The sequence below is a fragment of the Heptranchias perlo genome, unplaced genomic scaffold (assembly GCF_035084215.1).
Source record: "Heptranchias perlo isolate sHepPer1 unplaced genomic scaffold, sHepPer1.hap1 HAP1_SCAFFOLD_52, whole genome shotgun sequence".
NCBI lineage: Eukaryota > Metazoa > Chordata > Chondrichthyes > Hexanchiformes > Hexanchidae > Heptranchias > Heptranchias perlo.
Genome location: NW_027139537.1, coordinates 5,383,722 through 5,410,694, shown reverse-complemented (window position 1 = coordinate 5,410,694; position 26,973 = coordinate 5,383,722). Strand labels below are relative to the sequence as shown.

General features: G+C 40.8%; 1 protein-coding gene and 2 non-coding genes across 3 annotated transcripts in view; all 3 read left to right on the top strand.

Annotated features, from left to right (window-relative positions):
- LOC137314523 (NACHT, LRR and PYD domains-containing protein 3-like) overlaps positions 1 to 26,973 on the top strand; it is a 374,540-nt gene that overhangs the window by 204,705 nt on the left and 142,862 nt on the right. The window lies entirely within an intron of this gene.
- trnaa-agc (transfer RNA alanine (anticodon AGC)) lies at positions 15,269 to 15,341 on the top strand. The gene has a single exon. It is a non-coding gene; the product is annotated as a tRNA-Ala (tRNA).
- On the top strand, positions 20,887 to 21,104 carry LOC137314574 (small nucleolar RNA U3). Its single transcript, XR_010961231.1, has one exon. It is a non-coding gene; the product is annotated as a small nucleolar RNA U3 (small nucleolar RNA).

Below are 26,973 nucleotides of genomic sequence, written 5' to 3'. Positions count from 1 at the left end.
TAAAAGTCACAGTTAATTCTTAAATTAGACCTGGTAACCAATGCACAAAGATTAAACCTACAGTTAATTGTTAAATTAGACCTGATAACTACGCAAATTGATTAAAGCTACAGTTAATTGTTAATTCGGCATGATAACAAATGCACAGGAATTAAATTCACAGTTAATTGTTAAATTGGGCATGATAACCAAAGCACAGAGACTAAAGCTACAGTTAATTGTTAAAATGGACCGGATATCTAAGGCATATTGAATAATGCTACACCTAATTGTTAAATTAGTCATGCTAACCAATGCACAGGGATAAAGGCACAGTTCATTGTTAAATTGGACATGAAAACCAATGCACAGGAATTAAGGCTACTGTTAATTGTTAAATTGGTCCTCATAACTAATGCACAGAGATTAAAGCTACAGTTAATTGTTAAATTAGACCTGAAAACTAATGCACAGAGATTAAAGTTACAGTTAATTGTATAATTAGACCAGATAACTATGTATATTGAATAAAGCTATAGTTAATTGTTAAATTGTACCTAATAACCAACGCACTGAGATTAAAGCTACAGTTAATTGTTAAATTGGACGTGATAATTAATGCACTTTGATGAAAGCCACAGTTAATTGTTAAATTGATCATGATAACCAATGCACAGGGATTAAAGCTACAGTTAATGGTTAAGTTGGACATGATAACTATAGGACAGGGATTAAAGCAAAAGTAATTCTTAAATTGGAAATGACAACTAATGCGCAGGGATTAAAGGTGCATTTAATTCTTAAACTGGACCTGATAAATAGTGCACAGAGATTAAAGTCACTGTTAATTGTTAAATTAGACCTGATAACTAATGCACAGAGATTAAAGCTACAATTATTTGTTAAATTGGACCTGATAAGCATTACACAGAGATTAAAGCTACAGTTAATTGTTAATTTGGACCTGATAAGCATTACAGAGATTAAAGCTGCAGTTAATTGTTAAATTGGTCTTGATAACTAATGCACAAGGATTAAAGCTACAGTTAATTGTAAATTGAGCATGTTAACTAATGCACAGGGGTTAAAGAAACAGTTAATTGTTAAATTGGACCTGATAACTAATTCACAGAGTTTAAATGTACAGTTAATTGTTGAATTGGCCGTGATAACTATTGAACATTGATTAAATCTACAGTTAATTGTTAAATTGAGCATGATAACTAATGCACAGGGATTAAAGATCCAGTTAATTGTAAAATTGGGCATGATAACTAACGCACATTGATTACAGCTACAATTAATTGTTAAATTGGGCGTGATAACTATTACACATTGATTAAATCTTCAGTTAATTGTTAAATTGAGCATGATAACTAATGCACAGGAATTAAGCTACACATTATTTTTACATTGATCCAGATATCCAATGAATAGGGATTAAAGTCACATTTAATTGTTAAATTGCACCTAATAACCAATGCATATTGAATAAAGCTACAGTTAATTGTTAAATTGCACCTGATAACCAATGCATATTGATTAAAGCTACAGTTGATTTATTAAATTCGTCATGATATCCAATGCACAGGGTTTAAAGCCGCAGTTTATTGTTCAATTGGACCTGATAACGAGAGCACAGGGATTAAAGCTACAGTTAATTGTTAAGTTGGGTATGATAACTAATGCACAGGAATTAAATTCATCGTTAATTGTTAAACTGGGCATGATAACCAATATGCATTGATTGAAGCTACATTTAATTGTTAAATTGAGCATGATAACTAATGCACAGAGATTATAGTTACAGTTATTAGTTAAATTGTGCATGATTACTAATGCACATTGATTAAAGCTGCAGTTAATTCTTAAATTGGGCATGATAACTAATACACAGTGAATAAATCTACAGTTATTTTTTAAAATTAGGCAGGATAACTAATGCACTGAGATTAAAGCTACAGTTAATTGTGAAATTGAGCCTAATGTCTAATGCACAGGAAGTAAAGTTCCAGTTAATTGTTAAATTGGACCTGGTACCTAATGCACAGAGATTAAAGTTACAGTTAATTGTTAAATGGGGCAAGGTAACTAATGCACAGTGAATGAAGATAATGCTAATTTTTGAATTGGGCATGATATCCAATGCACAGGAATAAAAGTTACAGTTAATTATTAAATTAGATCTGGTACCTAATGCACAGAGATTAAAGTTACAGTTAATTGTTAAATGGGGCAAGGTAACTAATGCACAGTGAATGAAGATAATGTTAATTTTTAAATTGGGCAGGTTAACTGATGCACAGATATTAAAGTTACAGTTAATTGTTAAATTGGGCATGATAACTAATGCACAGAGATTAAAGGCACAGTTATGTGTTACATTGTACATGATAACAAATGCACAGGGATTAAACTTACAGTTAGTTGTTAAATTGGGCATGATAACCAATGCTTACAGATAAAAACTACAGTTAATTTTTAAATTGGGCATGACAACTTGTGCACATTGATTAAAGTTGCAGTTAATTGTTAAATTGGGCATGATAACTAATGCACATTGAATAAAGCTACAGTTAATTGTTAATTTGGGCATGATAACTAATGGACATGGATTAAGCTGCAGATTATTTTAAAATTGGACCTGATATCCATTGCACAGGGATTAAAGTCACAGTTAATTGTTAAATTGCACCTGATAACCAATGCATATTGATTGAAGCTACAGGTAATTTATTCAATTCATCATGCTATCCAATGCACAGAGATTTATACGACAGTTTATAGTTCAATTGGACATGATAACGAGAGCACAGGGATTAAAGCTAAAGTTAATTGTTAAGTTGAGCATGATAACTAATGCACAGGAATTAAAGTCATCGTTAATTGTTAAATTGGGCATGATAACCAATACATATTGATTGAAGCTGCATTTAATTGTTAAATTGGGCATGATAACCAATACGCATTGATTAAAGCTACATTTAATTGTTAAATTGAGCATGTTAACTGATGCACAGGGATTAAAGCTACAGTTATTTGTTAAATTTGGGCATGATAACTAATGCACAGAGATTATAATTGCTGTTAATAGTTAAATTGTGCATGATTACTAATGCACGTTGATTAAAGCTGCAGTTAATTCTTAAATTGGGCAGGATAACTAATACTCAGAAATTAAAGCTACATTTAATTGTGAAATTGGACCTAATATCTAATGCACACGAATTAAAGTTCCAGTTAATTGTTAAATTGGACCTAGTAACGAATGCATTGAGATTAAAGCTACTGTTAATTTTTGAATTGGGCATGATAACTAATGCACATTGATTAAAGCCACAGTTAATTCTAAAATTGGGCATAATAACTAATGCACAGGGATTAAAGCTACAGTTAGTTGTTAAATTGGGCATGATAACTAATGCACAATGAATAAAGCTACAGTTAATTTTTAAATTGGACCTGATATCCAATGCACAGGAATAAAAGTTAAAGTTAATTGCTAAATTGGACCTGGTACCTAATGCACTGAGATTAAAGCTACAGTTAATTGTTAAATTGGGCATGATAACTGATGCAAATAGATTAAAGTTACAATTAATTGTTAATTTTATCCTGATAACTAATGCAAATATTTAAACTACAGTTAATTGTTAAATTGGGCATGATAACTAATGCACAGCGAATAAAGATACAGTTATTTTTTAAATTGGGCAGGTTAACAAATGCACAGAAATTAAAGCTAAAGTTAATTGTTTAATTGTACATGATAACTAATGAACATTGATCAAGCTACAGTTAATTGTTCAATTGGGCATGATAACGAATGCATAGTGAATAAAATCAGAATTAATTGTTAAATTGTACCTGATCACCGATGCAAAGAGATTAAAGCTACAGTCAATTTTTAAATTGGGCACGATAGCTAATGCACATTGATTTCTGCTATAGTTAATTGTTAAATTGGGCATGATAACCAATGCAAACATATTAAAGTTACAGTTAATTGTTAATTTGGTCCTGATAACTAATGCAGATATTGAAGCTACAGTTAATTGTTAAGTTGGTCATGATAACTAATGCACAGAGATTAAAGCTACAGTTAATTGTTAAATGGGACCTGATAACCAATACACATTCATTAAAGCTACAGTTAATTGATAAATTGGGCATGATAACTAATGCACAGGGATTAAAGCTACAGTTAATGGTTAAATTGGACATGATAACTATTGGACAGGGATTAAAGCAAAAGTTAATTCTTAAATTGGAAATGACAACTCATGCGCAGGGATTAAAGGTGCATTTAATTCTTAAACTGGACCTGATAACTAATGCACAGAGATTAAAGTCACCGTTAATTGTTAAATTAGACCTGAAAACTAATGCACAGAGATTAAGGCTACAGTTAATTGCATAATTAGACCTGATAACTATGTACATTGAATAAAGCTATAGTTAATTGTTAAATTGTACCTAATAACCAACGCACTGAGATTAAAGCTACAGTTAATTGTTAAATTGGGCATGATAACTAATGCACAGAGATTAAAGCTGCATTAATTGTTAAATTGGACCTGGTAACTAATGCACCGGGATTTAAGTTACAGTTAATTATTAAATTGGAGCTGATAACTAATCAATATTGATTAAAGCTACAGTTAATTGTTAAATTGATCATGATAACCAATGCACAGGGATTAAAGCTACAGTTAATGGTTAAGTTGGACATGATAACTATAGGACAGGGATTAAAGCAAAAGTTAATTCTTAAATTGGAAATGACAACTAATGCGCAGGGATTAAAGGTGCATTTAATTCTTAAACTGGACCTGATAACTAATGCACAGAGATTAAAGTCACCGTTAATTGTTAAATTAGACCTCATTACTAATGCACAGAGATTGAAGCTACAGTTATTTGTTAATTTGGACCTGATAAGCATTACGGAGATTAAAGCTGCAGTTAATTGTTAAATTGGTCTTGATAACTAATGCACAAGGATTAAAGCTACAGTTAATTGTAAATTGAGCATGTTAACTAATGCACAGGGGTTAAAGAAACAGTTAATTGTTAAATTGAGCATGATAACTAATGCACAGGGATTGAAGCTCCAGTTGATTGTAAAATTGGGCATGATAACTAACGCACATTGATTACAGCTACAGTTAATTGTTAAATTGGGCGTGATAACTATTACACATTGATTAAATCTTCAGTTAATTGTTAAATTGAGTATGATAACTAATGCACAGGAATTAAGCTACACATTATTTTTACATTGGTCCTGATATCCAATGCATAGGGATTAAAGTCACAGTTAATTGTTAAATTGCACCTAATAACCAATGCATATTGAATAAAGCTACAGTTAATTGTTAAATTGCACCTGATAACCTATGCATATTGATTAAAGCTACAGTTGATTTATTAAATTCGTCATGATATCCAATGCACAGGGTTTAAAGCCACAGTTTATTGTTCAATTGGATCTGATAACGAGAGCACAGGGATTAAAGCTGCAGTTAATTGTTAAGTTGGGTATGATAACTAATGCACAGGAATTAAAGTCATCGTTAATTGTTAAACTGGGCATGATAACCAATATGCATTGATTGAAGCTACATTTAATTGTTAAATTGAGCATGATAACTAATGCACAGAGATTATAGTTACAGTTATTAGTTAAATTGTGCATGATTACTAATGCACATTGATTAAAGCTGCAGTTAATTCTTAAATTGCGCATGATAACTAATACACAGTGAATAAATCTACAGTTATTTTTTAAAATCAGGCAGGATAACTAATGCACAGAGATTAAAACTACAGTTAATTGTGAAATTGAACCTAGTGTCTAATGCACAGGAATTAAAGTTCCAGTTAATTGTTAAATTGGACCTGGTAACGAATGCATTGAGATTAAAGCTACAGTAATTTTTGAATTGGGCATGATAACTAATGCACAGTGATTTAAGATACAGTTATTTTTTAAATTGGACCTGATATCCAATGCACAGGAATAAAAGTTACAGTTAATTATTAAATTAGACCTGGTACCTAATGCACAGAGATTAAAGTTACAGTTAATTGGTAAATTTCGTCCTGATAACTAATGCAGATATTTAAGCTACAGTTAATTGTTAAATTGGGCAAGATAACTAAGGCACAGTGAATGAAGATAATGTTAATTTTTAAATTGGGCAGGTTAACTGATGCACAGATATTAAGGTTACAGTTAATTGTTAAATTGGGCATGATAACTAATGCACAGAGATTAAAGGCACAGTTATTTGTTACATTGTACATCATAACAAATGCACAGGGATTAAACTTACAGTTAGTTGTTAAAGTGGGCATGATAACCAATGCTTACAGATAAAAACTACAGTTAATTTTTAAATTGGGCATGATAACTTGTGCACATTGATTAAAACTCCAGTTAATTGTTAAATTGGACCCGGTAACGAATGCATTGAGATTAAAGCTACAGTAATTTTTGAATTGGGCATGATAACTAATGCTCATGGATTAAAGCTACAGTTAATTTTTACATTGGACCTGATATCCAATGCACAGGAATGAAAGTTACAGTTAATTATTAAATTGGACCTGGTACCTAATGCACAGAGTTTAAAGTTACAGTTAATTGTTAAATTTGGTCCTGATAACTAATACAGATATTTAAGCTACAGTTAATTGTTAAATTGGGCAAGATAACTAATGCACAGTGAATGAAGATAATGTTAATTTTTAAATTGGGCATGATAACTTATGCACATTGATTAAAGTTGCAGTTAATTTTTAAATTGGGCATGATAACCAATGCACATTGATTAAATCTACAGTTAATTGTAAAATTGAGCATGATAACTGATGCACAGGGAATAAAGCTGCAGTTAATTGTTAAATTGGACCTGATAACTAATGCACATGGATTAAGCTGCATATTATATTTAAATTGGACCTGATATCCATTGCACAGGGATTAAAGTCACAGTTAATTGTTAAATTGCACCTGATAACCAATGCATATTGATTATAGCTACAGTTAATTTATTCAATTCATCATGATATCCAATGCACATGGATTTATGCGTCAATTTATTGTTCATTTGGACCTGATAACGAGAGCACAGGGATTAAAGCTAAAGTTAATTGTTAAGTTGAGCATGATAACTAATGCACAGGAATTAAAGTCATCGTTAATTGTTAAATTGGGCATGATAACCAATACATATTGATTGAAGCTGCATTTAATTGTTAAATTGGGCATGAAAACCAATACGCATTGATTAAAGCTACATTTAATTGTTAAATTGAGCATGTTAACTGATGCACAGGGATTAAAGCTACAGTTATTTGTTAAATTTGGGCATGATAACTAATGCACAGAGATTATAGTTGCTGTTAATAGTTAAATTGTGCATGATTACGAATGCACATTGATTAAAGCTGCAGTTAATTCGTAAATTGGGCAGGATAACTAATACACAGAAATTAAAGCTATATTTAATTGTGAAATTGGACCTAATATCTAATGAACTGGAATTAAAACTCCAGTTAATTGTTAAATTGGACCTGATAACGAATGCACAGGGATTAAAGCTAGAGCTAATTGTTGAATTGAGCATGATAACTAAAGCATAAGTATTAAACCCACAGTTAGTTCTTAAATTGGGCATGATAACTAATGCAACTGATTAAAACTACAGTTAATTGTTAAATTGAACGAAGTAGCTAATCCACAGTGCGTAAAACTACAGTTAATTGTTAAATTGGACATGATATGCAATGCAAACAGTTTAAAGTTCCAGTTAATTGTGAAATTGGACCTGATAACTAATGCTCAGGAAATAAATTTAAAGTTAATTGTTAAATTGGGCATGATAACTAATGCACATAAATCAATGCTAGAGTTAATTGTTAAATTGGGCATGATAACCAATGCACAGAGATTGAAGCTCCAGTTAATTGTTCAATTGGGCATGATAACTAATGCACATTTATTAAAGCTGCAGTTAATTGTTAAATTGAGCATGATAACTTATGTTCAGGGATTAAAGCTACAGTTAATTGTTCAATTGGGCATGATAACTAATGAACAGGGATTAAAGCTAAAGTTAATTGCTAAATTGAGCAGGATAACTAATGCAAAGGATTAAACCTACAGTTAGTTGTTAAATTGGGCATGATAACTAATGCCCAGAGATTAAAGCTACAGTTAATTGTTAAATTGGACCAAATAGCTAATGCACAGAGATTAAAACTACAGATAATTTATTAAATTGGAGCTGATAACTAATGGACAGGAACTAAAGCTACATTTAATTGATAAATTGGGCATGACAACCAATACACATTGATTAAAGCGACAGTTAATTGTTAAATTTGTGCATGATAATCAATACACAGAGATTAAAGCTACATTTAATTGCTAAATTGGACATGATAACTAATGAACATTGATCAAGCTACAGTTAATTGTTCAATTGGGCATGATAACGAATGCATAGTGAATAAAATCAGAATTAAGTGTTAAATTGTACCTGATAACAGATGCACAGAGATTAAAGCTACAGTCAATTTTTAAATTGGGCACGATAACTAATGCACATTGATTTCTGCTATAGTTAATTGTAAAACTGGGCATGATAACCAATGCAAACAGATTAAAGTTACAGTTAATTGTTAATTTGGTCCTGATAACTAATGCAGATATTGAAGCTACAGTTAATTGTTAAATTGGTCATGATAACTAATGCACATTGATTAAAGATACAGTTAATTGTTAAATTGGACCTAATAACCAATACACATTAATTAAAGCTGCAGTTAATTGATAAATTGGGCATGATAACTAATGCACAGTAAAGAATGTCACAGTTAATTGTTAAATTGGACCTGATAACCAATGTGCAGCGATTAAATGTACAGTTAATATTTAAATTGGGCATGATAACTAATGCACATTGATTTCTGCTCAAGTAAATTTTTAAATTTGGCCTGATAACCAATGCACAATAATGAAAGCTACAATTAATTGTTAATTTGGCATGATAACTAATGCACATTGATTAAAGGTACAGTTAATTGCTAAATTAGGCTTGATAACTAATGCACATTGATTAAAGCTACAGTTAATTGTTAAATTGGGCATGATAACCAATGCATACAAATTAAATCTAGAGTTAATTGTTAAATTGGACAAAATAGCTAATGCACAGAGATTAAAACTACAGATAATTGTTAAATTGGAGCTGATAACTAATGCAAATTCATTAAAGCGACAAATAATTGTTACATTGAGTATGATAACTAATGCACAGGGTTTAAACCTACAGTTAGTTGATAAATTTGTCATGAAAACTAATGCACACTGATTAAATCTACAATTAATTGTTAAATTGGACCTAATAGCTAATGCACAGAGATTAAAACTACAGTTCATTTTTAAATTGGCCATGATAACTAATGCACATTGAATAAAGTTGCAGTTAATTGTTAAATTGGGAATGATAACTAAAGCACATAGATTAAAGCTACAGTTAATTGTTAATTTGGACCAAATATCTAATGCTCAGAGATTAAAACTACAGTTAATTGTTAAATTGGAAACGATACGTAATGCACAGAGATTAAAGCAGGAATTAATTTTTAAATTTCGCATGATAACTAATGCACATTGATTAATGCTACAGTTAGTTATTAAATTTGGCCTGAAAAACATTGCACAGAGATTAAATCTACAGTTAACTGTTAAATTGGGCATGATAACTAATGCACAGTGAATAAAGTCACAGTTAGTTGTTAAATTGTACCCGATAACCGATGCACAGAGATTAAAGCTACAGTCATTTTTTAAATTGGGCATGATAACTAATGCACATTGATTTCTGCTATAGTTAATTGTTAAATTGGTCATGATAACTAATGCATAGAGATTAAAGCTACAGTTAATTTTTAAATTGGGCACGATAACTAATACACATTGATTAAAGATACATTCAATTGTTAATTTGGACCTGATAACCAATACACATTAATTAACGCTACAGTTAATTGTTAAATTGGGCATGATAACTAATGCACAGTGGATAAAATCACAGTGAATTGTTAATTTGGACCTGATAACCAATGCACAGCGATTAAAGGTACAGTTAACATTGTTAACTGTACCTTTATGCACATTGCACATTGATTTCTGCTACAGGTAATTGTTAAATTGGGCATGATAACCAATGCACAATAATTAAAGCTACAGTTAATTGATAAATTGGGTATGATAACTGATGCACAGGGATTAAGGTTACAGTTAATTGTTAAATTGGGCATGATAACTGATGCACAGGGATTAAGGTTACAGTTAATTGTTAAATTGGACATTGTAACTAATTCACACAGATTAAACCTACAGTTAATTCTTATATTGGACCTAATAGCTAGTGCACAGTAATTAAAATTGCAGTTAATTTTTAAATTCGACCTGATAACCTACACACATTGATTACAGCTACACTTAATTGTTAAATTGGGCATGATAACCAATGCACAGTGAATAAAGCGACAATCAATTTTTAAATTGGGCGGGCGGTACACGACCCAATTTATACCCAAGTGAGCTGACACATCGGGGGATGCCTCATGGTGTTGGAAATGCAGTGAAATACATTGAAGTGTTTATAAACGCAGGGAGATTTCATAACAGGGGAGGCCTCACAGTGTTGGAAATGCAGTGAAATACATTGAAGTGTTTATAAACACAGGGAGCTGACACACCGGGGGAGGCCTCACAGTGTTGGAAATGCAGAGAAATACTTTTAAGTGTTTATAAATGCAGAGAGCTGACATACCAGGGGAGGCCTCACAATGTTGGAAACGCAGTGAAATACAGTGAAGTATTTATAAATACAGGGAGCTGAAATACCAGGGGAGGCCTCACAGTGTAGGACACGGAGTGAAATACAGTGAAGTGTTTATAAACACAGAAAGCTGACACACCAGCGGAGGCCTCACATTGTTGGACACGGAGTGGAATACACAGTCGTGTTTATAAACACAGAAAGCTGACACATATGCACATTGGAAGATCGGAACAGGAGTAGACCATTTAGGTCCTCGAGCCTGTTCCGCCTTTCAATGAGATCATGGTTGATCTGTGACCTAACTCCACATATCAGCCTTAACCCCATATCCCTTAATACCTTTGGTTAACAAAAATCTTTCAATATCAGACTTAAATTTAACAATTGAACTCGCATCAACTGCTGTTTGAGGAAGAGAGTTCCAAACTTCTCCCACTCTTTCCGTGCAGGAGTGTTTCCTAACTTCACTCCTGAAAGTCCTGGCTCTAATTTTCAGGCTATGTCCCCTAGTCGTAGACTCCCCAACCAGAGGAAATAATTTCTCTCTGCCTAACCGATCAGTTCCCCTTAATACCTTGAAAACTTCGATCAAATCATTCCTTAATTTTCTAAATTCCAGGGAATTCAAGCCTGGTTTGTGTACTCTCTCCTCGTAATTTAACCTTTACTGTCCAGGTATCATTCCAGTGAATCTGCTCTGCACTCCCAAGTCCAATATGTCCTTCCTAAGGCGTGCTACCCAGAACTGAACACAGCATCCAGGGTGTGCTCTAACCAGGGCTTTGTATAGCTGCAGCATAATTTCTACCCACGTATTCTAGTCCTCTCGATATAAAGGCCAGCATTCCATTAGCCTTTTTCGTTTATTTTCTGTACCTGGCCATGATATTTTAATGATCTATATACATGGACCTCTAAGTATCTTGTGATTTTGTGATTTACGTTCCCACTGCTGTTTCCCTGCACCAGTTACAAAGTACAGTCCTGGTCCCACTGCTGCTGAGACCCTGTGCTTCTGCCATCTCAAGCCTTCATTTCTCCAACACTCTCGTCACCTCACATATTTAAATTAGGCGAGCGAGGAAATACCACCTGGAATCACAGAGCCTTTCCCTGATAACTCTCGGTGTGACCCGTCCAGTTATAGGGGCCTCACCCTGAGATCTAACGTTGTGACTCGTCCAGTTGAAGGGACTTCACCCCGTGATCTCACGGTGTGACCCATCCAGTTAAAGCAGTCTGACCCTGAGATCTCACGGTGTGACCCATCCAGTTAAAGCAGTCTGACCCTGAGATCTCACGGTGTGACCCATCCAGTTAAAGCAGTCTGACCCTGAGATCTCACGGTGTGACCCATCCAGTTAAAGCAGTCTGACCCTGAGATCTCACGGTGTGACCCATCCAGTTAAAGCAGTCTGACCCTGAGATCTCACGGTGTGAACCATCCAGTTAAAGCAGTCTGACCCTGAGATCTCACGGTGTGAACCATCCAGTTAAAGGGCCTCACCCTGTAATCTCACAGTTTGACCTGTACAGTTAAACAGGCGAGAGAGAGATAGAAGGAATTGTCCCCATTCCAGAAAAGTATGCAGGATCTGCTCCAGCTGCAGTCAATGGGGATCGATGTTGGGGAGGAACTCAGGGAGGTGAAGGGCCAGCAAGTCTCACTCTTCAACTCTGAGGCCTCGAAGATCACCTTTCGGTCCAGAGCCCGCTCTGTGGAGCAGGGCGAGAAGTGCTCGCGTTTCATTGTCTAGAAGCTGCTCAGAGAGATCTCTGTGATCAGCAGCCTGAAGGAGGAAGAGGGCTCGGTGACGGCTTCACAGACCGACATACTGAGGATCAGCAAGTCCTTTTATGCCAGGCTCTATGACGTGAAGCCCAGAGACAGCACGGCCTCTCAATCCTTCCTGTCCTCTGTCACGGAGGCCTTAGAGGACAGCTAGCGGGAGTTCCTGGATCGGCCACTGACCTTGGACGAGCTGACAAAGGCCGTCCGGTATTTGGAGAAGACTAGAACTCCGGGGAACGATGGCTGAGTTGTACTCGGCTCTGTGGGATTGGATACTGGATGTGTACGCTGGTATGCTTCTGGCAGGCTGCATGTCAGAATCCATGGTGAATGGCAACATCGCCCTCAGCTACATGCAGAAGGGGGAGAGGGGGGAAATCAGAAATTGGCGCTACATTTCCTTGCTTAATGCTGACTATAAGGTTCTGTCGAAGGCAATCGCCAACAGGCTCGAGTCTGCTCTGGAGCGGGTGATCCACCCGGATCAGACCTGCACTGTACCCGGCAGGAAGATCTGCGATAGCATTGTGCTGCCTAGGGATACAATCGCCTACGTACAGGGCAGGGGGGTGAACACCTGCCTGAGCAGTCTGGACCAGGAGAAGGCCATCGACAGAATATCACACACGTACATGATGGACATGCTCTACAAAATGGGATTTGGGGAGGGAATCCGCGATTGGATATGATTGCTCTACGAGGACATCCGTAACACAGCCCTAGTCAACGGGTTTTAGTCGAAGAGTTTTCCAATCAGATCTGGAGTCAGTTAGGGCTGTCCTCTTTTTCATTTGCTGTATCGAGCCATTTGGCGTGTCCATCAGGAAGGACACGGGTATCGGGGGGTGAGAATCTCAGGCAGTGGAGGCTCTCAGGTTAAGGCCTCCACGCACTGATGGGGATCTGCGAACTTTTCGGGCTGGCCTCAGGAGTCCAGAGTGAACCGCAATAAGGTTGAGGACATGTTCTACAACAGGTGGGAGACCTGGTTCTTTGTCCCCATCATCGTCATGTCCGACTACCTGATGGTGCTGGGGTTCTGGTTCAGGGGGCCACCGGACTCCACCAATAAATGGAAGGAGCGGGTCGCCAAGGCCAAACAGAAGCTTGGTATGATGGGGGGACGCTCTCTCTCTGTAACCAGCAGGAACCTGGTGATAAGGTGTGAGGTACTCGCAGTGTTGCTCAACGTGGCCCAGGTCTGACCCATTCCCCACAGTTCCTTCGCCACAGTCATCCGAGCTTTCTTCCACTTTGTCTGGAGTTCAAGGTAGAATGTGTCCACAGGAATACCATGCACAAGCCACCAGACAAGGGAGGCGGGAGTGTCCCCAAACCTGCCCTGATCCCGATGGCCACCTTTGTGTGTGGCTACCTCAGGAAGTGTGTAGAGCCCCGGTACACAAACAGCAAGTGTAACTGCGTGCTGAGTTTCTACCTGTCCAATACACTGAAAAAACTGGGTCTGCTCAAGATGGCCGAACAGACGCAGGACGTCCCTCCAAGCTGCATCGTCTCCCACCAATGTCCTAGGTGGAGAAGTTCCTGAGGAAGAACCACTTCGACCACAAGGCCGTCAGACAGTCGAACGTTCTGGGGGTACTGCAGGAAAAGGAGAAGGTGGATCCGATCGGGCAGCTCCCCGACCAGAAGGTCGATGCCATTTGGCAGAATGTCTCGTCGCCGGAACTGACCAACAGGGACCAGGATGTGGCCTGGATTGTGGTGAGAATGACCTTCCCAGTGCAGTCCTTCCAACACACACGGAATCTCAGCACCACCTCGAGCTGCCTTCAAGGCTGTAACTAGGATGAGACAGTAGTCCATTTCCTGGTGGACTGGACCTTCAAGCAGAATATCTGGAGAGAGATGCGTTGGCATCTGTCCCAGTTCATCCCCAACACTTCGGTAACACAGAATGCTGTGCTCTGCGGGCTGTTCCCTGAGACGCACACCGAGACAGCTATCAACTTCTGTTGGAAGACAATCAACTCGGTGAAGGAGGCCCTTTGGTCCACCCGAAACCTGCTGGCTTTCCACCAGAGGGAGCTGTCCATGAACAAGTGTTGCCGACTGGCACACTCCAAGGATCAGGAACATGTGCTGTGGGATGCACTGGGGCGCGGTGCGGCCTACGCAATGGCTATATGGGGAAAGGCTACACCATGAAGTCATCCCACCTTTTATTATACAGAATGTATTATAAGATATGTAATGAGTTTTCGATTGAAATAATGGGATAATAGTGTGTGTGATGTGTTTTGTATTGTTTTGAATCGAAATTGCGACTTTTACACTGAACTGTAGGTATCCTTAAATTTTATGATATAAAGTATATTTTGAAAATGCCTTCTATCAGTCAGACAGGGCTCCCGCTTCTCCCTCTATCCCGAGACCACTGTTCCTTTCCTGTGACCTCGTCTGCCTTCCGCAGGCTCGGGCTCTTCTCAGCATCATTCACGATTACTGGGGCTTCCCGTTCTGCTGTTGCTCACTTGCTGATGCACGATCCCGCTGATTGGAGAAAGTATTCAATATATTCAAGGGGGGGTCCAATCCAAGGCAAGACTTCTCTGCAATTGGACGCAAATGTGAAGCGGCTACTGTGAAGGGCAATTTGATAAAATTAATTGGGGGATTAGCTCAAATGGTAGAGCGCTCGCTTAGCATGCGAGAGGTAGCAGGATCGATGCCTGCATTCTCCATTTTTTTTTACCTGAGGGCAAATGTCCAGAAACAAATATGTTGTCAGTTGTCAGTGAGCCCATAACACACGAAAATCCTAAACGTCAATACAGATGTCAAGGGGCAGCAAATCATTTGGTGTGCTGCAATGAGCAAAAGTTCTTGATTTTGGTGTTCAGCAAAGAAGGAAAATGATCCACAAGTGCTGATGGATTGAATTTCGGACTGTTCAGGTTAATGAAACCGATGCACGACCTGCTGTGTTAGGAATACACTTACGATGGAAACCACCAGTCGGCAGTACCAAGTAAGACAGTTTGCAAGCTATCAAAAGTCAAAAAGTAATGGGCAGTTTGCAAAAGTCATCCAGGCAGATCGGAGTCGATCTTACAATCGTCTGGATAAATTATCCATTGCTCCAGTGTGCGCAGAGTAAGTAGCACCTCACACTCCGACAGTGCTGTGATATGAGCCGGTGCCGAGTCAATCTCGGTCATGCACACGAGACTCCAGGAGTCCGGGAGTGTCAAAAGGTGCATGGTGAACAATCACCAAAGAGAGGGAGTTCCACTGCTTCCCTTCCTTAGCTCAGCTGGTAGAGCAGAGCATAGTTAATTAACATCAAAGCAAAGTCATTCTTCGATCACTGTTTCAATTCCAGTTTGAAGGAGCGAGTGCACTTTTGGATTTAGCAGCAATTAGCTCAAGGCCTCTCTTTTAACTTTCCAGGCAGCCGACAGCTCAACATGTTGACACCTCTTTTCCTTTCTCAAACCTTGAAGCTTTCTGTGTCTGCCCCAACACAGCTGTTTCACTCGAGTATTATTCTCTGCTCACCAGCAGGGAGCGCCGTTGAGCAGCAACATTTTTAATATTTCAAAATATACTTTATTTCATAAAATTTAAGGATACACACAGTTCAGCGTAAAAGTCACAATTACAGTTCAAAGCAATACAAAATAGTTCGCACACACTGTCATCCCATTAATTCAATGCAAAACACAGTACATATCTGATATTTCATTCTGTATAATACAAGGTGGGGTGGACATAGTACCTATCTTAATATACATTCTGTACAATACAAGGTGGGGTGGACATAGTACCTATCTTAATATACATTCTGAACAATACAAGGTGGGGTGCACTAAGTACATATATTAAATTACATTCTGTACAATACATGGAGGGGTGGACTCAGTACATATCTTATTTTACATTCTGTACAATACAAGGCGGGGTGGACTCAGTACATATCTTATATTACATTCTGTACAATACAAGGTGGGGTGGACTCAGTACATATCTTATATTACATTCTGTACAATACAAGGTGGGGTGGACTCAGTACATATCTTATATTACATTCTGTACAGTACAAGGTGGGGTGGACTCAGTACATATCTAATATTACATTCTGTACAGTACAAGGTGGGTTGGCCTTGAAGTTCAGCAAGTCCGGCATAAAAGGATTTGCTGATCCTTCGTATTTTGGTCTGTGAAGACGTCACCGAGCCCTCTTCTTCCTTCAGGCTGCTGATCACCAGAGGTCTCTCGGTGCAGCTTCTGGAGCGGACTCTGGACCGGAACATGATGCTTGAGGCTTCTTTAACTGGACGGGTTTCATCACCACCATCCCGCCCCCCGCCGTGAGATCACAGTGTGAGGCCCCTTTTACTGGATAGGTCATAGTGTGAGATAATATTTCATAGAGTGTATTAGGGACTGTTTCTTAGATCAATACGTCGGGAACCAACAAAGGAACAGGCCATTTTGGATCTAGTAATGGGTAACGGAACAGGTTTAATTAATGATCTCAAAGTGAAGGATCCCTTGGGAGGCAGTGATCATAACATGATAGAATTTCACATCCAGTTTGAGAGCGAGGATTTTGGGTCTGAAACTACTATATTATACGAAAATATGGGCAATTATAAAGGAATGAGGGCGGAATTGGCGAAAGTGGACTGGGTAAACAGATTAGATGATATGATGGTGGATTAGCAGTGGCAAACATTAAAAAATATATTTTATGACTCGCAACAAAAATATATCCCTGTGAGGAGGAAAGATGCCACAAAAACGATGAACCAACCATGGCTAACCAAGGAAGTCAAGGATGGTATCAGGTTAAAAAAAAACCGCATACAACATGGTAAAGATTACTGGTAAGCCCGAAGAATGGGAAAACATAAAAAAACAGCAAAGGATGACTAAAAGAACAATAAAGAGGGAGAAAATAAATCATGTGAGTAAACTATGAAGAAATATAAAAACTGACAGTAAAAGCTTCTGCAAGTATATAAAAAGGAAAAGGTTAGCTGAAGTAAACATTGGTCCCTGAGAGGATGAGACTGGGGAAATAATAATAGAAACAAGGAAATGGCAGAGGAATTGAACAGATATTTTTTTATCTGTCTTCACAGTAGAAGACACGATTAATGTACCAATAATTGCAGAAAACCAAGGGACAAAGAGGAGGGAGGAACTAAAAACAATCACTATCACTGGAGAAAAAGTATTACATAAACTAGTGGGTCTAAAGGCTGAAATGTCTCCTGGACCTGATGGCTTGCATCCGAGTGTCTTGAAGGAGGTGGCTACAGAGATAGTGGATGCTTTGGTTGTAATCTTCCAGAATTCACTGGATTCTGGAAAGGTCCCAGTGGATTTGAAAACCCCAAACCTAACACCCCTATTCAAGAAGGGAGTGAGACAGAGAGCAGGTAATTATAGACCAGTTAGCCTAACATCTGTCATTGGGAAAATGCTAGAATCCATTATTAAGGAAGTAGCAGCAGGACATTTGGAGACTCAAAATACAATCAAGGAGAGTCAACATGGTTTTATGAAGGGGAAATCGTGTGTGAAAAATTTATTAGAGTTCTTTGAGGAAGTAACGGGCAGGGTGGATAAAGGGGAACCAATGGATGCAGTATATTTGGATTTCCAAAAGGCATTCGATAAGGTGCCACATAAAAGATTACTGCGCAAGCTAAGATCTCATGGTATTGGGGGTAATATACTGGCATCGATAGAGGATTTGATAACTAACAGAAAACAGAGAGTCGGGATAAAAGAGCCATTTTAAAAATGGCAATCTGTAACTAATGTGGTGCCGCAGGGCTCAGTGCTGGAGCCTCAACTATTTACAATATATATCAATGACTTGCATGAAGTAACAGAGTGTCTTGTGGCCAAATTTGCTGATAATACAAAGATAGGTGGAAAAGCAAGTTGCGATGAGGACACAAAGTGTCTGTAAAGGGATATTGACATGTTAAACGAATGTGCAAAACTTTGGCAGGTGGAATATAATATGGGAAAATGTGAAGTCATCCGCTTTGGGAGGAAAAATAAAAAACAAAATATAATTTGAATGGAGAAATACTACAAGATGTTGCGGTAGAGAGGGATCTGTGTGTCCTCATACATGAAACACAAAAAGTCAACATACAGGTGCAGCAGGTAATCCGGAAGGCAAACGGAATATTGGCCATTAATTCAAGGGGGATGGAGCATAAAAGCAGGGAAGTCATGCTACAACTGTACAGGGTGCTGGTATGACCACACCTGGAGTACTGCGTACAGTTCTGTTGCCCTTATTTCAGGAAGGACATACTTGCATTGGAGGCAGTTCAGAGAAGGTTCACTTGGTTGATTCCGGGTATGGAAGGGTTGTCTTATGAGGAAAGATTGAGCAGGTTAGGTCTGTACTCATTGGAGTTTAGAAGAATGACAGGAGATCTTATTGAAACATACAAGATTCTGAGTGGACTCGATAGGGTAGTGGCTGAGAGGATGTTACCCCTCATGGGGGAATCTAAAACTAGGGGGCATAGTCTCAGAATAAGCGGTCGCCCGTTTAAGACGGAAAGGAGGAGGAATTTCTTCTCCCAGAGGGTCGTGAATATTTGGAATTCTTTACCCCAAAAAGCTGTGAGGCTGAGCCATTGAATACATTCAAGGCTGAGTTAGACAAATTGTTGATCAGCAAGGGAGTCACTGGATATGGGGAAAAGGCGGGAAAGTGGAGTTTAGGTAAAAATCAGATATGCCATGATCTTATTAAATGGCGGAGCAGGCTCGAGGGCCCGAATGGCCTGCTCCTGCTCCTATCTCTTATGGTCTTATGGTCTTATGATGAGGTCAAGTAGATTTATCCCTCGTGTTGGTTCACTCACCACCTGGCGCAGGCCCAGTCTGGCAGCTGTTTTCTTCAGGACTCGGCCAGCTCGGTCAGTAGTGGTGCTACTGAGCCACTCTTGGTGATGGACGTTGAAGTCCCCCACCTGGAGTACATTCTGTACCCTTGCTACCCCCAGTCTTTCCTCCAATTGGTGATCGACATGGAGGAGGACTGATTCATCAGCTGAGGTAGGGCGGTAGGTGGTCATCACAGGAGGTTGCCTTGCCCATATTTGACCTGATGACATGAGACTTCTTGGGGTCCTGAGTCAATGTTAACTACTTCCAGGTCTATTCTCCCCTGACTGTATACAGCTGTACTGCCAGCCCTGGTGAGTCTGACCTGCCGGTGGGACAGGACATAACTATGGATCAATGATCACAGTTTAAGTGTCAAGCACTCACTGTGTGAATCAATGATCACAGTGCTGGGTCACACACTCACTGTGTGAATCAATGATCACAGTGCTGCGTCATCCACCCACTGTCTGAATCATCGGGTCTTGACAGGGTAGATGCTGAGAGATTGTTGCCCCTGGCTAGAGAGTTTAGAACGAGGGGGCATCTTTTCAGGATAATGGGTCGGCCATTTTTGACTGAGATGAAGAAGAATTTCTTCACTCAGAGGGCGGTGAATCTTTGGAATTCTCTACCCCAGAGGGCTGTGGATGCTTAGTCGTTGTATATGTTCAAGGCTAAGGTGGATAGACGTTTGGATTTTTTAATTCGTTTATGGGATGTGGGCGTCACTGGCGAGGCCGGCATTAATTGCCCATCCCTAATTGCCCTTGTGAAGGTGGTGGTGAGCCGGCTTCTTGAACCGCTGCAGTCCGTGTGGTGAACGTTCTCCCACAGTGCTGTTAGGAAGGGAGTTCCAGGATTTTGACCCAGCGACGATGAAGGAACGGCGATATATTTCCAAGTCGGGATGGTGTGTCGCTTGGAGGTGTTGTTCCCATGTACCTGCTGCTCTTGTCCTTCGAGATGGAATCAAGGGATATGGGGATCGAGCAGGAAAGTGGAGTTGAGATTGAAGATCAGCCATGATCTGATTGAAGGGCGGAGCCGTCTCAAGGGGCTGTATGGCCGACTCCTGCTCCTATTTCTTACATTCTTATGTTCTTATGATCAGGACAGTTGCTGGAGACTGGTAGCTACATTATGCAAATTAGTGCCTACTGCGTAATGGCTGTACGACAGAAACGCTATTTCTTTTTCACAGAATTATAAGTTTACAAAAGGTGAAGCGGAGATTAATTGCGTTTTTATTCGATTCCCTGCCGGGTGCAATGAATGGTGGAAGAATTGGTCCGCGCTCAGCATGTGTTAAAGGGGGCTCGCTGAGGGTGGAGAGCGGTGTTGCGGCAACCTTTCAGTAATACTATACTTTTAGGGATCATTTCTATAGTTTTTGAACTTGAGAAATGTGTTCTGAAGTGTTTGGTTTCACTAACCACGAGGAGGAGATGGAGCTTTTCCTTCTGAGCGTGAAGCAGGCTACAAGTGTTGTTTTATACCAGCGCTTGTGGCCATTGATGACCGTTCCCTTCTCTCAGTGTGCGAGAAGTGGAAGAAGGAAACGCATTCTGAGTGGTTCGTGTTTTTACAGCTCAAAAGTAGCAATATTTATCCGCTAATTATTTTATATTTACAGGTAGTTCACTCCAATGAGAGTGTAAGTCTTTGCCACCTCAGCCGAACTCGTGCTGCTCTCTGTTGCTCTCCCCTCTTTTTGTCGGTTTGTAACTCATCAATAAGATGAACTGATTCGGTGCAGTCGCTGAAATAGCGTAGTTAATGGAGCACAAAATCTAGGCTTGCAGCACTGAGGGACTTGCAGTACTGATTAAGCCGATGCCCCGCCTGCCATCTCAGGTGGATGTAAAAGATCACAAGACAGTATTTCGAATAACATGAGGGGAGTTCTCCCAGATGTCCTGGTCAGTATTTACCCTTCAACCAACATCACTAATACAGATTATCTGCCCAATACACCATTGCTGTTTGTGGGACCTTGCTGTGAGCGAATGGGCTGCGGCGGTTCCTACATTACAACAGTGGCTACACTTCAAAAATACTTTGGGACATCCTGCGGTCATGAAAGGCGCTATATAAATGCGAGTTCTTTCTTTAGTAGCAGGAGGATTGGTAAATGGAAATTGGTGTGAGTTAGGATAAGGGCAGCAGAGTTTTGATATGCTGAAGATTATGGAGGGTGCATGATGGGAGGGCGGGATAGGAGAGCCTTGGAATTGTCGAGTTTGGCGGTAACAAAAGCATGGATGAGGGTTTCAGTAGCAGATGGGCTGAGGCGGAGACGGGCTATATTACGGAGGTGGAAGTAGGCGGTCTTGGTGATGGAGAGAATCTGGGGTCAGAAGCTCAGTTCAAGGTCAAAAAGGACACCGAAGTTGCGAACAGTCTGGTTCAGCCTGAGACATTGGTCAGGGAGGGGGAGGGAGTTTATAGCAGGGACCGAAAATAATGGCTTTGGTCTTCCCAATATTTAATTGGAGGAAATTTCTGCTCATTCACTGCTAGATATCAGATAAGCAGTGTGACGAATCAGAGGCAATGGAGGGGTGGAGAGAGGTGGTGGTGAGGTAGAGCTGAGTGTCGGCAGTGTACATGTGGAATCCGACGAGTTTTCGGATGATGTAGCCAAGGTGCAGCATGCAGATGAGAAATAGGAGGGCGGCAAGGATAGATCCTTGGGGGAGTGAGAAGCGAAGCCATTGCACGTGATTCTCTGGCTACGAATGGATAGATACGAAATAAACCAGGTGAGGGCAGTCCCATCCAGCTGGACAATGGAGGAGAGGAGAGGGGACTAGACTTCAAAAAGTACTTCTTTGGCTGTAAAGAGCTTTGGGACGCCCTGAGGTAGTGAAAGGTGCGATATCAACTGCTTACCTGACAGGGGAGATCCCATTATGAGGAAGGCGCCAGATCAAGTAGAATCAGCTATTACCAGTTTAAGCTTTTCTGATGTAAAGGTGGATCCTCATGCTGGCCGGAGACAAGTCTAACACCTTTCTCCAGTAAAGTGAAAACTAATTTGCAGCGGACGTGGTGACAAGGGCTCCCCGAGCACCTGGGCCCGGGGTGTGAAATACCGTCAGGCTGACTGCGAGGGCGGGTGAAGGAACTTCGCCATGGCAACGAAATATTTTCCTGAAGAAGGTTCTTCTCGAAACCTGTGGTTTCAAGACTGCAGACATCGTCTTCCTGCATGATGGGAGGGCGGCCAGGCGAGTATTGGAGTTGTCGAGTCTGGAGGTAACAAAATCATGGATGAGGGTTTCCCGAGGAGCAGATATGTGGAAGTGTCCTTTAAGGATGTCGCAAAATGGCAAAAGTTGCCCCAGGCCTTCAAGGAGAAGCGGAAGGGAAGGCCACTGTCATTTCTCACTGAGGAGCCGATCTTCACACTCCCACTGGAGAAGGAACAGACGCTGACCCTCCATCAACGGAGGACAGGCCTCTTTCCTCATCCCAAGAACGGTCGATAAGTTCCAGGGAACGACACCAATGCAGAATCTGGACCGAGGATTGGAAATGGATGGTAACGTAAAACCTGGGCTGATGCAATTGGAAGACGTTAATGGTTGTCCTTTGTATTTTAAAAAGGCTTTCAAAATTACATCCATAAACGTGCGTAGTGTTAAAGCGACTACGGGATGTGCTGTGATCCTGAACTACCTGTCCAGGGTCAAGAGGGATCTGTTGTTCCTGCAGGAATGCGGGATCCTGCACCTCAGCAACTATCGGCAGTGGTCACGCATGTGGACACAGTAGCAATCGAACTGTTCGGGAGTCAACGATAGTCATTCCTCGGGCTGTGGATTATGTTGTGAGGAGAACAATTCACCATCACCGAGGTTAGAGAAATGGTGGGTGGCCGCCTGCTCGTAGCAGAGGTTCTGTCAAAGAACGCCCCGCTCCGACTGCGGCCAACATAAAAGGGAATCCAAACATCTTATACAAGCATGTTAAAAGTAAACGGATCGTAAGAGGAGGGGTGGGCCGATTACAGACCATAAAAGAGATCTACTAATTGAGGCAGAGGGGATGGCCGAGGTAATAAATGAGTGCTTTACGTGTGACTTTACCAAGGAAGAAGGTTCTGCCAGAGTCTCAGTAAAGGAAGATATAGTTGAGATACTGGATGGGCTAAACATTGATAAAGAAGAGGTAGTAGAAAGGCTAGCTGTACTTAAAGTATGATGTGGAGATGCCGGTGATGGACTGGGGTTGACAATTGTAAACAATTTTACAACACCAAGTTATAGTCCAGCAATTTTATTTTAAATTCACAAGCTTTCGGAGGCTTCCCCCTTCCTCAGGTGAACGATGTGACTTAAAGTAGATCAGTCACTCGGTCCGGATGGGATGCATCCTAGGTTGCTGAGGGAAGTAAGGGTGGAAATTGTGGAGGTACTGGCCATAATCTTCCAAACATCCGTAGAAATGGGGCCAGAGGACTGGAGAATTGGACATATTACACCCTTGTTCAAAAAAGGGTGTAAGGATAAACCCAGCAACTATCGTCCAGTCAGTTTAACCTCGGTGGTGGGGAAACTTTTAGAAATGATTATCCGGGACAGAATTAACAGTCAATTGAACGAGTGTGGGTTCATTGGGGAAAGTCAGCACGGATTTGTTAAAGGCAAATCGTGTTTAACTAATCTGACGGAGTTTTTTGATGAGGTGACAGAGAGTGTCGATGATGGCAATGCATTTGAGGTCGTGTATATGGCCTTTCAAAAGGCGTTTGATAAAGTATCGCATGGTCGGCTTGTCATCAAGATTGCGGCCCATGGAATAAAGGCGGCAGTAGCAACATGAATACAGAATTGTCTAAGTGACAGGTGACAGAGAGTAGTGGTGAACGGTTGGTTTTCGGACTGAAGGGAAGTGTGCAGTGGTGTTCTCCAGGGGTCGGTGCTGGGACCGCTGCTTTTCTTGATATTTAATAATGAATTGGGCTTGGGTGCACAGGGCACAATCTCAAAACTTGCAGATGACACGTAACTTGGAAATGTAGTGAACAGTGAGGAGGATAGTGGTAGACTTTAAGAGGATATAGACAGGCTGGTGGCTTGGGAGGAGACGTGGCAGATGAAATAGAACACCGAAAGATGCAAAGTTATACATTTCGGTCAGAAGAACGAGGAGAGGCAATCTCAACTAGAGGACACAATTCTAAAGGGGGCACAGGAATAGAGAGATCTGGGGGTATATGTGCACAAATCGTTGAAGGTGGCAGGGCAAGTTGAGAAAGCAGTTAAAAAACATACGAGATCATGTGTTTTATTAATAGAGGCATAGAGTATAAAAGTATGGAAGTCATGATGAACCTTTATAAAACACTGGTTCATGTACAACTGGAGTATAGTGTCCAGTTCTGGGCATCCCACTTCAGGAAAGATGTGAAGGCCTTAGAGAGGGTGTAGAAGAGGTTTATTAGAATGATTCCAGGGATGATGGATTTTAGTTACGTGGATAGACTGGAGAAGCTGAGTTTGTTCTCCTTGGAACAGAAACGGTTGCGAGGAGATTTGATAGAGGTATTCAAAATCAGGAAGGGTCTAGACAGAGTGGATAGAGAGAAACTGTTCCCATTGGCGGAACTGTCAAGGACCAGAAGGCATAGATTTAAGGTGATTGGCAAAAGAGCCAAAGGTGACATGAAGAAAAACTTTTTTACACCGCGAGTGGTTAGGATCTGCCATGCACTGCCCAAGGGGATGGTGGAGGCAGATTAAATCATGGGCCTTCAAAAGGGAACTGGATAAGTACTTGAAAGGAAAAATGTGCAGGTCCACGGGGATAGGGCGGGGGAGTGGGACTAGCTGGATTGTTCTTGCATAGAGCGGGCGTGGACTCGATGGGGCGAATGGCCTCCTTGCATTCTGTTACTTTTCTACGATTCTATGATTCTAATGTGTACGCCCTGAAGCTCAGGGGCGAGCGGCTGGAGGTATTTCAGCATTTCCCGATGCCGCTGGCGATCTCCGGTCCAGTCGTTCTCGCCGGAGACTTCAATTGCATCATCGATGCGGCTGGACGATCCAGCAGGACCGGGGGAATACTGGACACCACGTCCAAACTCCTGATGAAAGCGGTGAAAGATGCTAAGCTTTGTGACATCTTCAGCAACCCTGTAGATGGAGCTGCACAAGAAAAACCTGGTCCAGGCTGGGCGGGTCCATCCGTTCCAGGATAGACTTCCTGTTTGTGTCCCCAACGCTCAAGATCAGATCCACCGACGTCCAGCCGGTGTTCCTCTCTGGCGACTGCCTCCTACTGGCTGACTGCCAATCGCAGGCGGACCAGAGGATGGGCAGGGGGATATTGAAGATGAACGTGATACTGTTGACCCCGGAGAACATCGAGGAACTAACGAGGGATTACACAGGGTGGAGGACCGTGAAACCCCTCTTCGAAACCACGGTGCACTGGTAGGAAGCGATCAAGGCCCATATCAGGAAGTTCTTCATCCTCAACGGTGTTCAGGATTCGAGAGAGTGACAGAGGAAAGTATCACAACTCCAGAAAAGCATGCAGGATCTGGTCCAGCTGCAGTTAATGCGGGTCGATGTCGGCGAAGATCTCAGAGAGGTGAAGGACCAGCAAGTCTCGCTTTTCACCTCCGAGGCCTCAAAGATCATCTTCCGGTCCAGGTTCCACTCCGTGGAGCAGGGCGAGAAGTGCTCGCGTTTCTTCTTCCAAAAACTGCACAGAGAGACCTCTGAAATCAGCAGCCTGAAGGAGGAAGACGGCTCAGTGACGTCTTCACAGACCGACATACTGAGGATCAGCAAATCCTTTTATGCCGGGCTGTCCGACCCAAGGCCCACAGACAGCACGGCCTCCCAATCTTTCCTGTCCTCTATCACGGAGGATTTAGAGGACAGCGAGCAGCAGGGCATGGATCAGCCACTGACATTGGACGAGCTGACAAAGGCCGTCTGATCCTTCGAGAAGGGTAGAAGTCCTGGGAGTAATGTCTTACTGGATAAGTTGCACTCGGCTCTGAAGGACAGGATTGGCCCAGACCTGCTGAAAGTGTACGGGGGGTTGCTTCTGGCAGGCAGCATGTCAGAGTCCATGAGGAAAGGCATCACCACGGTTATCTCCAAGGGGAAGGGGGAGGGGGAAGAAATCAAATATTGGCCACCCATTTCCTTGCTAAATGTCGACTACAAGATTCTGTCTAAGGTCATCGCCAATAGGCTCAAGTCTGCTCTGGAGCGAGTGATCCACCCGGATCAGACCTGTACTGTACCCGGCAGGAAGATCTCTGATAGCCTTGTGCTGCTCAGGTATCAGCCTGGACCAGGAACAGGCCTTTGACAGAGAATCCCACACGTATATGATGGACGGGCTCTCCAAAATGTGTTTTGGGGATGGAATCCGCGATTGGATCTGGCTGCATTACGCAGACATCCGTAGCACAGT